Source organism: Amphiprion ocellaris, chromosome 18, assembly GCF_022539595.1.
Source record: "Amphiprion ocellaris isolate individual 3 ecotype Okinawa chromosome 18, ASM2253959v1, whole genome shotgun sequence".
Lineage (NCBI taxonomy): Eukaryota > Metazoa > Chordata > Actinopteri > Pomacentridae > Amphiprion > Amphiprion ocellaris.
The window spans coordinates 23,731,761-23,746,105 of record NC_072783.1 but is presented as its reverse complement, the minus strand read 5'-3'; the positions used below and the strand labels follow the sequence as shown (position 1 = coordinate 23,746,105).

Below are 14,345 nucleotides of genomic sequence, written 5' to 3'. Positions count from 1 at the left end.
CTGCACTGCAACTTCCATATGCTTCACTGTATGCAAAACTTATGCATAGATTTATAGCCTACTTTAAAAAAAAACAAACACATGCAACAATTTTAAAATATTAAATGTGTTATCAGGTATGCAGTTCATCTCAGGAGCCTGGAGGACAACCACTTGTAATACTAGTAAAATCCACTAGGGGTCAGTGCAGCCTAAAGAAAGGTGCCTCCATCTGCTCTCGCACTGTGCACAGTCATGATAATGTTATTGTTCATGATGATGATGAAAGATCCAAACAATAACATATAACTCAAGCGGTGCAAAGCTCACAGGCACATTTTACAATTAGGGCAATCAAGCATCATCTGCACAGAACGATGTTGTGGAACATTGTTATATAATTGCAAAATGGGTCCGTGGATTGAGTATTTATCTGGCAATTGGATTTTCCGTTCTGAAACCGGTATTGAAAAAAAAACGAGAGGTTATTTGATTTTCGTTTTAAAATACAAAAATTAAATTTTAAATACAAGGCGTTTTTCCTTTTCATGATCAAAATGGATGTACGAAATATTAAAAATGCTTTGATTTTCATTTTATATTTAGAATAACAAAAAAGTGAAATCAGTAAGAGACAGAAACGAAAAAAGGTCCGTTTTTTCATTTTCTGAGACCGGAAGTGGTCATCAGCAAGTGTGGAGCCAAACTGAGTACGGTGCATAGACTGTATATATTTTTTTTTCGTTAGTTTTCATGGTCAAAATGAGAGATCAGGTGGCCGATCCTAAAATAAATCAATATTGAATTTTTTATAGAGCGTTAAAGTTTTGCGAAGCCAGGGGGCGGGGCTACTTGCTTGACAGTCTGGTCTGGAATGATTGACAGGTCCTATGGAGGAGGCAGCAGAGACTCTGTTCTCCTTGTTTGGATTAATTCTGATATAATAACTGTTGGTTTATTTATCGGTGCAGCAGCAGAACATTTTCCACAGACAGTTTTCCTGCCCGTTGGCTTGTTTTAACCAGTTTTCTGCCTTCGGCTGATTCTACCAGCAGACACTGAAAGGACTCTGATAGTTCGGTAAGTAAATGTTTATTTTCGTATCGGTGCCGCTTTTAATGCACTTTATATGCAGCTGTAGTGTCAGATATAATGTGTGCCATGCACTCCAGATGTTGGTGGAGTTTATTTCTGTGTGTGTTGACCAGAGAAGAAAGTTAGCATCCGGTAAATATTAGTTTTAATGTTAGCGATGCTACACGAGCTAGCTGCTCAGTCGTAGCCTGATTAAAGCTAACGTACCATTAAGCTAACGTAGCATTAAGCTAACGATGTTTGTGTTGTTTCCTGTCAGCAGATGAAGTGTGTTGTGTTACTGTAATGTGGTTCATTAAGTTCATAAAACTGTGGCTGGTTGACGTTAATGTAACGTTCAGGAAACTTAAATGTGATTAAAACAGTAAGATTAATGGTCCCGTTGTCAGTAATCAGCTTTAATTTGACACTAAAACAGACTGACAGTTTTAAATGACATCAGTTTCATTAATTTGTTGAAAATTGTCTCATTTTTTGTTGTGATGTTGCTGCTGATTCATTAAAACCAGACAATCCATGTTGAAGACACATTTAGTTCTAGTATCAGAAGTACAAGAAGGAAAATGGAAGTTTAGTTCTGCTCCGTCAAAGATTTCAGGAATAAAATAACTAAATGAGTCTTTATGCCTCAAACTTTATTTTACAATAATGAAATAATCACAGATAATAAAAATATAAATAGCAGAGAAAACCTGAGAGAATAATTTCCTGAAAAGTCTGTGAAGTAAAAGCAGCTTTTTATCCTGAAAGATCAGAATCAGCTCCAACATCTGCATCTGACAGCATCAAGTCAACCAAAAAGAAAAGAAAAAAGAAAATGACTTCTTTCTGATCACATCTGTTCCACTGCTCACAGGCTGCTGTTGCCCACATTCTTCACATTTATTGTCCACTTTTACAAGTTCAACAGACAGGTGCTCTGCTTTGGAGTGTGACGATGTCGTCGGTGATGTGGAGAGTGAAGTTTCCGTTTCACCCACAACATGCTTTAGGGCAGCCGGGTCAGACTTGATGTTTGAAATACTGACCGACAGCTCAGATGTAACTATCTGTAGTTCCGTTTTGATGGATGTTAAATGTTCACTCAAAGCCGCCAGGAGCTGGTTCTTTAAAATAACTGCCGTCTCGTTACAGAGTGAAAGTAGCAGTTCCTCCTTAAGGTCAGAGATTGCAGCATCTGAGGGCCTCTTGAAAGGAAACCGTAGTTGATGAAGGCGTTCTGGAGCAGGACCAGAAAGACCACGACCAAGCAGCCTTGAGATCTTAGGCAGCGTCTCCCTCAGGTGGGTGTCAACGGTGTTCATGGTCAGGTCTGTGGTAACCCCGTCAAAAAACAAAACAGAAAAAAATCTGGATTATGAATCAACATGTAACCAAAGCACTCTGTGTATAACGCCATAGTATAGGATGTAGTTCAGAAAATGTCAAAGTATAGTATACTTTTCAAGAATAACATAGTGTTCAATTCAATTCAATTTTATTTATATAGCACCAATTACAGTCAAATTGTCACAAGACGCTTTACCGAACCCATATGCCTGACCCCCAGAGCAAGTCAAAAGGCGACAGTGGCAAGGAAAACACCCTTTTAACAGGGAAAAAAACCTCGAGCAGAACCCAGCTCTAATGTGGGGGGACCCATCTGCTGCTGGCCGGGTGGGTTGAGAGGGACAGAAGAAGTAGAAAGGTAGAGATAGAGGGATGTAGGTAGAGGGATAGAGGGATAGAGGTGGAGGGTTAGAGGTAGAGGTAGAAGGATAGAGGTGGGGGGGGTGATACATGCAAAGTACAACTGACATGGAAACTAATTATAGTTCACTGCTATGGTGTATGGCTCTGGCATTAAATATGCTACATATATAGCTGGTGGTACATTTAAAAATATGTAGATGAGCAAATCAAGTATAGTAAGGGCAATGCAGAGTAGATTGGTGGAAATGGGCAGCTGGGAGCATTGGGCTGGAGGAAGGTCAGCAGCAACATCCCACAGATGGAGACTAGGGCAGTTGGTGGGAGAATGGCCTGTAGTTCATAGTATAGCATGTCGGCAGAAAAACCCCATAGATTATTATGTGGTTCAAAAAGCGCAAAATGATAAGATGTTGCCTAAAATTGTCATGTATGATATGTGGTTAACAAAACGTCATAGTGTAGTATATTGTCAAAATAGTATGTTATTCAAGAAAACGTCAGAGTATAATATGTCGTCTAAAAAATGCCATAGAATAATATTTCATTGCACAAGTAAAAGTATAGTAATTTTTAAAACTGTTCAAATTCTGATAATATGTTGCTAAAAAACAACAACAAAAAAAAAACGAAAAAAAAAAGTCATAGTAATATGCCAGTTAAAAAAGCCTGTAGTATAGCGTGTCGCCCAACAAATGTCATAGTATAGCATGTCGTTCTAAAAACGTCATAGAATAGCCTTTAGTCCACAAAACATTGTTTTGTCCTGGCTGTCTGAAGTAAGTGAGGAGCAACACAAAAACAGTCCAAACGCTGGTTTCCAGAGGGTTAGACGAGTATTTATTTGAAAGAGTAAGTTTACAACAACACAACATGTGAGGGGGTTAAAAACAAATGGGTGTTAGTAAAATAAAAATAAATAAACAGAACTAAAAGTGAACTTCACGTTGACATTGATGGGCATTCCAACCAGGAACAAAGTAAAAGATAATCAATACGAAAAAAAACCTCCTCCTGTTCACCTCTTAAAACCCATAAACACACCGCAGTAGCACCCTAAACTAAAACTACCAATGGGTTTCCTGTTTTCCCTTCTGAACAATTCAAAGGTCCCTCTCTATCTCCCCACAGATCCACCAACCACTGGAACACATCTCCAAAGTTCTGCCGGGCCAGCTCAGCTTCCCCTCAGAAGAAGTGCTGCCACCTGCCAGATGAAGGAGCCTTTTGAGAGGCAGCTGGCATCGTGATTGGACTGTACTTTGGTCTGTTCCAATCCAGCTTCAGCTCCAGAGACGGCAGGCGGGACGAGTCAACGGAGGCCGGGTGGACGAAGGCATGCAGCTGAGTACAATCCAGAAAACAACAGAGGAGGAGTGCAGCGGCCCAGGGCCAGAACAAAGAGAGTAGTCAAAGTCAAAGTCAGCTTTATCGTCAATTCTTCAATATGTACATGACATACCAAGAATCGAAATTACGTTATGTTACGAGTGGCATAGTATGTCTCTTAGAAAACATCATAGTATAGCCTTTGGAATGAAAAAAACGCCATAATATACATCGTATATTATACAAATAACAAGTCAAAGGAAAGAGACATACATTGTAGAATTGTAGTAATTGTGGGCTAACTGATTTACTGATTATCAGTATGTTATTTTTTACAGATTTACGGTAATAAATAAATTTAAAAATGGCGCTACTTTGGCTCTGAATCTTAATCTACCTGTGGTCGCTCTGTCTTCTGGAGTGATTTGATTGGTTATACGTCACGGATAAAACTCCTTTAACTTAACATCTGTAAACAAAACAAAAACGTATCAACAAAGTTTTCTGTTAAAGTTTGTGTTCTTGTAAGTTTAACTCCAAGATTTTAAATACTTTCATTTACTGCAAATTAATATCTACTCCAAGTGTCTCACTAATAATCATTATCAGCCTTAAAAACCCACAAAACACCCCTCTATTCTCCACCACACTTAGTACAGTCCGGTTCCCCCTTCTATAAATCTGCTTGGAATCGTCCACTTCCTGTTTGTCAAAGTGGCCTTCTACCTGGACAGGTTTTGTTGGAGCTCATGCAACAAACATTTTGGGTAACTGCACTTTAATATGGATGGATGACACTGAATTAGAGTCTTTTTTCATGAGACTGAGTTAAGATGTGTAGCTCTGTCATTAAATAGGAAATTATTTCTCAGAATTCACAGAGAAAAGTCTGAAATGTTTGCTAGGTTAGCGTCCCACATGTTCTTTGGCTCAGCTAAAGCTAACTCTCTCCAACTTCTGGATCTCTTGAGTTGCTTGTTGTTAAAATATCTTGCTAGAGGTGCTGAAGCTCAGAAAGTCTGAGATGTTTGTTCAGAATAAGCTCATTCTCAAGTCTTATCTGAACTGTCCTCTTTTGTTCTTTCTCTAAACTTAGGAGTTAATGACAGAGCAGCACATGCAGACTCAGTCTCATTTATGTAGAGATTAAACTTCAGTGTCATTCATTGATGTTAAAGTGCAGTTTTTCAAATGTTTGTTGCACATGCTCCCGACCAAACCAGTCCAGGTGGAAGACGATGTGAAGAGAAAGCTCCAGAGGATGAATATCACACATTTACATTGTAAATAAATGTCCTTTAATTAGACATTGTCATGCAAAAGTTGGATTTCCATTTAATGATGTTCAAATCTTTGTTGAGTGTTTTGTTGATGTTGGTTTCTAAATGTTTTCTGATACTCGGCCCCAAAGATTAAAACCTTCTACGGCTCACAAGCTGCAACAATTCACACATTATCAACTATCTTTCTGACTAAACTAAGATAAAAAGTGAAAAACTGCCTGATTCCTGCATCATGAATGTAAATCTTTTTGGTTTTTATGACAGTAAACTGAATATATTTGGGTTTGACATTTTATAAACCAAAACAATAAATGAATTACTGGAGAAAACAACAGATTAATGGACAAAGAAAATGTGTTTTCCAACATATATGGCTGAATTACTCCAACATTACAAGATACATACAGTTTTAATTCAATTTTATTTATATAACGCCAATTACAGGTCAAATTGTCTCAAGATGCCTTATTTTTATATTTTTTTTGTCATATTTAAAATATGACAAAGTAAGAAATTTTAACCTCTTGACTAATCCAATTTATTATTTGGTTTTTAAGAGACTAATGGACAACTAAAATAACTTTCTCCACTAAAACTAATAAACACGAGGTCAAATAGAAGGAAGCGTTTTAAATACTGCAGTCCCACGACGACAAGAATAAAGTTTGTCAACACAAACTAAATCTGCTGGTGGATTCCATTAAAGTCCAAATAAATGATAATAAAGTGTGATACTAAAGGTTTGTGGTGCTAAAAATATCAAAGATATCAAGTTGAACATCTGGATGGAGGTTGATAAAAGTTGACGTCCCTTTATTTCTGTGGACCTGACTCCATGGATTTTATGGATGGTGGTTAAAGACCTGCTCTTCTAGTCGTCGTCCTTCTAGTCGCTGTAAAAAGTCAGTCCATCCTGACCAACTTGAACACCTCTTCATGACAACTTGTTCTGCCTCCGACCTGGTGGAAACTCCAGAAACTCGGGGAAAACCCGTGGAGACTCGAAGAACTCGTGGAGACTCGAAGAACTCGTCGGGCGGGGGAAGGTGTGGTGGGTGGTGGGGAGAGGTGGGGGAGTAGAGGGGGGAGGCCGCCACCCACCTCCCCGCCTACTCTCCGCCCTGACTCCACCCAGACTCCGCCTTGGCTCCACCCATGTGGTCACTTCGGGAACTACGATGTCAAAGGGACGACGAATTTATTTCTTTTCATCTGATCTGTAGCTCAGTGAGTTAAGGATTTGCCTATGGAGCTGCAGGTCGCCGGTTCAAGACCAGACACTTCTTAAATTTTCTCAAAATTCTGACAAAGACAAAGAAAGAAAAAGGCCAGTGGTGGGTCTTGAACCTGCGACCCTCCGCTCTGTAGTCTCTCCTCTTATCCCCCTGAGCTACTCGCTCAGATACTAAATTATCTTTTTTTTGCGCATTTATCATCTATTTTTTGCCATTTTCGAGTTTTTTTTTAACTCGAGTCTCGACTCGACCGTTTTTCTCAGGAGGTTGGACTTCAGCCTTTGAGCTGGAGGGTGGAACCCTCAGTTCCAAGACTTTCCAAAGCCTCCACACCTCACGAGTCCTCAGGACCTGAGCTTTCACACAGTCTGAGGGCTGAAATTTTCTAAGTCCCACAGTAGTTCTCTGTTAGATTGAACTTTCAGACAGTCCAAGGGCTGATATCTTCTCAGTTCCTGAGTAGTTCTCTGTTAGTTTGAACCTTCAGACAGTCTGAGGGCTGAAATTTTCTAAGTCCCACAGTAGTTCTCTGTTAGATTTAACTTTCAGACAGCCCAAGGACTGATATCCTCTAAGTTCCTGAGTACTTCTCTGTTAGTTTGAACCTTCAGACAGTCTGAGGACTGAAATCTTAGAAGTTCTTGAGTACTTCTCTGTTAGTTTGAACCTTCAGACAGTCTGAGGACTGAAATCTTAAAAGTTTCTCAGTACTTTTCTGTTAGTTTGAACTTTCTGGTTAACAGAAGCCTTAAAACTTGTGACCATGAGTCTTGATTTCACATTTAGACCATCAATCTGAGTTCTTCTCAGACCTTCACCTGTGGGTTTTTTAGAAATCCTGAACAAATTTTGATTCTCTTCACTGAACAGTAAAGTTTGTGGAGATCAAAAGGTAACAGTTTGATCAATGCCTTCAAATAATAGTAGACTTTATCTGGAAAGCAATTTTCTTAAATGAGTTCTTAATAAATCTGTCCACAATCAAACCAAGAACATAGAAAGAGGAAATGTTTGAAGAAACAACTTGATGTTTTCATTTCAGACTAGAAAACGCTTTATCTGTTTTTGCTCATTTTGATCCTTTTATTGTCTCTTCTGCTTAATTTGATCTTCTAAAGTTCAACTGGTGTCTTTTCAAATGTTTTGTCTTTAGTTTGATTCTTCTTTAACGTTTACTTTGCTCTTTTCTCACCTTTTATTCTTTTCTAATGTCTGATTTGATTTAGAAATGTTTTGTCTTTTTAATGTTTAATTGTTGTTTCAAATGTTTTATCGGCTTGTTTCAATAGTTTTTTTCTTTCCCAATATTTATTTTTTCAATTAAATCTTTGTTAAATGTTTTAGCACCTTTTAATGTTTAATTTTCTTTTTAAATGATTCATTGTATTTTCTGTTTAATTGATATTTGAAGTTTTATTGTCTTTAAGATTTAATTTTCTAATTAAACACTGAATTTTTTAATTAAAGTTTTGTCTTTTTAAAGGTTTAATAATCTAATTTAATGTTTTCTATTTTTTTAAATGTTTAATATTATTCTTGTTTAAAAATTATTTTTTAAATGTTTAATTATCTAAAATATTTTCTCTGTAATTTTTAATAATGTTATTTTAAAAATTTTGTTTAATTTCATACTTACATGTTTTGTATCGTGTTTAATTGTCTAATTCAATATTTTGTCAGTTTAATAAAATGAAACATTAGATACAATTAAATGATATTAAACTGACAAAATATTGAATTAGATAAACACAATACAAAACATGCAAGTATGAAATTAAACAAAAGTTTTTAAAATAACATTATTAAAAATTACAGAGAAAATATTTTAGATAATTAAACATTTAAAAAATCCTTTAATTTTTTTTATGTTTTATTGTATTAATTTTTCCCCCTTTGATTTAATTGCTTTTTGTTATGTAGTTTATTTCTTTAATCTTCTTTTTCTGTCAAGATTTTAACCCCAACCTTAAAAATGAAATAAACCCTTGAATCACAATGAAAATACTTCTGTTGTCACAATCATGAGTTAGTCAGTTATTCAGTTTATCAATTCAACTTTATTTGTTTAGCACCTTTTACACAGATGACAAAACTAAACAAGCAAAGACAAAAAACTATGCTAAAACTATGATTAAAACTCAAAAAAAAAAATTTAACATGGTAATAAAATATGTTGTGTCTAGGGGATGGAGGGAGTTTATTGAAGTCTTCTTGGGCTCACATGGGAAATCATTTAAAATATAAACTTGATATTCAGTCTAAGGAAACTGCAGAGCGACAGAAGAACCAACAATATCTCCTGTTTTCTCCTTTAATGAGTCGACTCTTCTTGTGCTTTCAGACCAAAGAACTACAGACTCTTCACAACCTGCTCAAACTCTTGGTACAGGACCTCACCACACGGGTCAAGAAGATTTCCATCTCATTTCTACTCTGAAGCTCACCTTCTCCTGCTCAAACTGCTGACAAATGTTTCTGCTGCTCTAAAGTCTCTTCTGCTGCAGGTTGCTTTGTAGAACTGTTCCAGAAAACCTCACTAAACCACATGGAGGGGCCTCAAGATAGTCGTCCAAATGAAACCATACAAAAACCAAACTGAGGCACAACCCAAACGCTAAAGTCTCCTGCAGCCTACCAGAGAACCTCTGAGAACAGAGAATCAGGACAGGAACTCTTACCTTCTGGACAACCAACGGTGGTTCTCAAAGAAGAATACAGAATGTGTCTGACCAAAAACCTCTGAAGACTCACTACAGCCAAGATAAAGACACAACTCAGCTGTACCAAATCCACTAATCACTGCACACATTAGCACCATGTGCTAACTGTGGCTAAAGAACCACATTTACCAAGACAACTATCCGGTACAAAGCCCTAAAACACACCAAGAAACACATTAAAGACGATTTTACTGCTGGAAGCTGCAAACCAACGCCTAAAGAACAAACTAAAGCAATGGAGCCAAACCCGCTTCAGTGGTGAAGAGAAACAGAGGAAATGTTTGTCTGCAGCTAAATAAAGCAGGAAGACACTGAGCTGCTCAGGTGTTCCTGATAACACCAAGCAGCTACCTGGACAGCCAATAGGAACACAGCTTACTGGAAGTCCAGAGGGCTGGGTTAGTGAAGTAAATTTAATTTAAATTTGAAGCAGAAAGTTAACAAAGAAAGTTGAAAACCACCTTCTGATACCTGAAAGACTAAGTTTACAACAACACAACATGTGAGTAGAAAAATCACAAAGTCTGTCTTTAGTTCAGCTGAAAATATTAGTTTTTGTCTTTTTTCTTTTCTTTTCTTACAGTTACAGAAGTGGTTTGATTGCAGTGATTGCCTCAAAAGGTTGTGCAATAAAATATTAAGTTAGGGTACCATCATTTTTGTCCAGGTCTGTTTCATGAGTTTATTTTTTAAAATAATTTTGTTGAACCACGGTTCAAAAGCAATGTCTGATTTTCATTGGTTAATTTTCATAAAATTTTTATTTAGAATTACTTTTGTCAGATTAAAATTATTTCTGTGACCATTGTGGGTTTTTCTTTCACTAACCGAGGGGTACCAACAATTTTGTCCACGTATGTATACCAGTAAAACTTCACTGATTTTTATGTGAATGTTATTAAAGAATATTTTAGAGATGAATGATGACAGATGAGGGGATATCCTCTCCTGAAGATGACTAAAATTTGACTGAAACGTCATAGTTTAGTATGTCGTCCAAAACGTCACTAAAACCTCACAGTTTAGTATGTCGTCCAAAATTGGACAAAACGGTATAGTGCAGTATGTCGTCCAAAACGTGGACAACACGTCATAGTTTAGTATGTCGTCCAAAATGTGGAAAAAAGTCATAGTTTAGCATGTTGTCCGAAATGTGGACAAACCGTCACAGTTTAGTATGTCGTCCAAAACGTGACAAAAATGTCATAGTGTAGTATGTCGTCCAAAATGTGACAAAAATGTCATAGTGTAGTATGTCGTCCAAAATGTCACTAAAACCTCATAGTTTAGTATGTTGTCCAAAATGTGGAAAAAAATGTCATAGTTTAGTATGTTGTCCAAAATGTCACTAAAACATCATAGTTTAGTATGTCGTCCAAAATGTGGAAAAAAATGTCATAGTTTAGTATGTCGTCCAAAATATGGAAAAAATGTCATAGTTAAGTATGTAGTCCAAAATGTAACAAAAAGTCATAGTTTAGTATGTCGTCCAAAATGTACGGTGGAATGTACGGAAAGGGAATGTCCCAACTCCGGTGTTGAACCGGAAGTGATAACGAGGAGTGGCTAATGGGACTTTTGGTTGTTGTTGATGGTGAACCAAGATGGACAACGAGCGGGTGACATGTTCCCCACAAAACGGGCAAAACATCACCCGCTCGCTGTCCATCTTGGTTCACCATCAACAACAACCAAAAGTTGCATTAGCTGCTCCTCGTTGTCACTTCCGGTTCAACACCAGAGTTGGGACATTACCTTTCCGGTTAAATTTAATTTGTAAAATTGTTTTTGGATGGCCGAGAGCTGCAAACCAAATTTACATAATGCAAAACACTTTTACAAAGCTTGAGACAAATTTACATTTAGGAAAATATTTTTACATATCATAAAACACAATTGCAAGTTCTGTAACAAATTTACATTTTAGAAAAACAATTTCACAAGATGCAAAACACAAATCCAAAAACAATTTCAACACCGGAGTTGGGACATTCCCTTTCCGGTTAAATTTAATTTGTAAAATTGTTTTTGGATATGTAAAAGTGTTTCGTCACTTGTAAATTTGTCTTGGAGGTTGTAAATGTGTTTTGCATCTTGTACATTTTTTTTCTAAAATGTAAATTTGTTTCAGAACTTGTAATTGTGTTTTATGATATGTAAAAATGTTTTCCTAAATGAAAATTTGTCTCAAGCTTTGTAAAAGTGTTTTGCATCATGTAAGTTTGGTTTGGACCTCTCGGCCACCGTAACAATGTCACAAAAACGTCATTGTCACGGGACAGTGGTGAACCCAGGCAGAGAACACACAGACTCACGGCTGGATCAGCCCGAAATTAATTTTATTTTTCTACATATTAGGTATGCCAAAAGAACGAAGGGGGAGTGAGTGACTGAAACTAAAGACTAAATCAACGTGAAACTAAAGCCAGGAAAAACTCTAACTAAGGAACTCACTACGGACTGGAAGGGGGGCAGACAGGCTACCGGAGACCGGCGGTCCAGGTTTGTTCTCCGCTGGGGTGGACGAGCGGCAGAGAGTGGTTGTGGCAGTCCTGGAGATCCAGAGGCTGGGGCAGCGGGGACAGGCTGAGGCAGGCAGGGACGAGACGCCTCCTCCTCCAGAGGTAAGCGCAGGTTCAGAGTTTGGTGGTGGACAGGAGTTACAGAGGAGCCCGGGCAGCGTGACCAGCGGAGACTGCAGGAACAGGAGAAAAAGATTAGTTCACAGTTTGCAGGTGAACACAAACAAAACGTGCTGAGACCAACCTAACAGCTTGGAGCTGAAGCAACTATCTGGCAGGGTGTTGAGTGTGGAGCTGACGGTAGTGGAGGGAGATGGAGAACAGGTGTGCTGCATCACGGCTGCCCAGAGTTCTAATGACGGTGATGGGTTATTGCAGCCAGCTGCTGCAGGGAGTGAGTGGAGGACAGGTGAGGAGGAGGAGGTGATCAGGAGGGAGCTGAGGCAGGGATTGTGGAGGGAGCCTCCTCCGTCATAGTTTAGTATGTCGTCCAAAATATGGAAAAAATGTCATAGTTTAGTATGTCGTCCAAAATATGGAAAAAAAGTCATAGTTTAGTATGTCGTCCAAAATTTACCAAAAACGTCGTAGTTTAGTATGTCGTCCAAAATTTGGGGAAAAAAACGTCATAGTTTAGTATGACGGCCAAAATATGGGAAAAAAAGGTCATAGTTTAGTATGTCGGACAAAATGTAACAAAAACGTCATAGTTTAGTATGTCGTCCAAAATGTGTAAAAAAAAGTCATAGTTTAGTATGTCGTTCAAAATGTCACAAAAACGTGTCGTCCAAAATGTCACAAAAACGTCATAGTTTAGTATGTCGTCCAAAATGTCACAAAAACGTCATAGTTTAGTATGTCGTCCAAAATATGGAAAAAAAGTCATAGTTTAGTATGTCGTCCAAAATGTGTAAAAAAAGTCATAGTTTAGTATGTCGTCCAAAATGTGTAAAAAAAAGTCATAGTTTAGTATCTCGTTCAAAATGTCACAAAAATGTCATAGTTTAGTATGTCGTCCAAAATGTGTAAAAAAAAAGTCATAGTTTAGTATCTCATTCAAAATGTCACAAAAACGTCATAGTTTAGTATGGCGCTCTAAAAACGTCATAATATAGCATGTCGCTCAAAAAACGTCATAGTATAGCATGTCGTCAAAGAAACGTCATAGTATAGCATGTCGCTCTAAAAATGACATAATATAGCATGTCGCTCTAAAAACGTAATTGTATAGCCTTTGGTACGAAAAAAGTCACTGTATAGCATGTCACTCAAAAAACGTCATGATATAGCATGTCGCTCTAAAAACGTCATACTATAGCATGTCGCTCAAAAAACATAGTACAGCATGTGGCTCAAAAAAAGTTATAGTTTAGCATGTTGCTCTAAAAATGTCATAGTATAGCCTTTGTTCCAAAAAACGTCATAGTTTAGCATGTCGTCCAAAGAACATCATAGTATAGCATGTTGTTCAGAAAACGTCATAGTATAGCATGTCGCTCTAAAAACGTCTTAGTATAGCATGTCGCTCTAAAACGTCATAGCATGTCGCTCAAAAAACGTCATAGTATGGCATGTCGCTCTAAAAACGTCATAGCATAGCATGTCGCTCAAAAAACGTCATAGTATAGCATGTGGCTCAAAAAAAGTTATAGTTTAGCATGTCGCTCTAAAAATGTCATAGTATAGCCTTTGTTCCAAAAAACATCATAGTATAGCATGTCGTTCAAAAAACGTCATAGTATAGCATGTCGCTCTAAAAACGTCTTAGTATAGCATGTCGCTCTAAAAACGTCATAGTATAGCATGTCCTTTCTGGAGTGTTTTTCACAGCCTGCTTTACATTATTTCATCATATGGCATGTTTTCACAACATGTTGAAAAATGACATTTTTCGACATAGTATACTGTGGTGTTTTTTTTGGGCCAAAATTCTTGATGATTTTTTTTTTCAAAGAAAACCTTTCTGGAGTGTTTTTCGAAGCCTGCTTTACATTATTTCATCATATGGCACGTTTTTACAACATGTTTGAAAAATCGAATTTTTTTCGACATAGTATAGTAAGGCGTTTTTTTGCGCCAAAATTCATGATGATTTTTTTTTTCAAAGAAAACCTTTCTGGAGTGTTTTTCACGGCCTCCTTTACATTATTTCATCATATGGCACGTTTTTACAACATGTTTGAAAAATCTCATTTTTTTTCGACATAGTATAGTAAGGCGTTTTTTTGCGCCAAAATTCATGATGATTTTTTTTTCAAAGAAAACCGTTCTGGAGTGTTTTTCACGGCCTCCTTTACATTATTTCATCATATGGCACGTTTTTACAACATGTTTGAAAAATCGCATTTTTTTTCGACATAGTATAGTAAGGCGTTTTTTTGCGCCAAAATTCATGATGATTTTTTTTTCAAAGAAAACCTTTCTGGAGTGTTTTTCACGGCCTCCTTTACATTATTTCATCATATGGCACGTTTTTACAACATGTTTGAAAAA

At 37.2% G+C, this 14,345-nt stretch overlaps 1 long non-coding RNA gene across 1 annotated transcript; it reads left to right on the top strand.

Annotated features, from left to right (window-relative positions):
* The first annotated feature begins 47 nt into the window (after positions 1-47).
* Positions 48-6,318, top strand: LOC129347430 (uncharacterized). The gene is made up of 3 exons (XR_008599540.1): positions 48-1,059; positions 2,209-2,357; positions 3,895-6,318. It is a non-coding gene; the product is annotated as an uncharacterized LOC129347430 (long non-coding RNA).
* Positions 6,319-14,345: the final 8,027 nt, after the last annotated feature.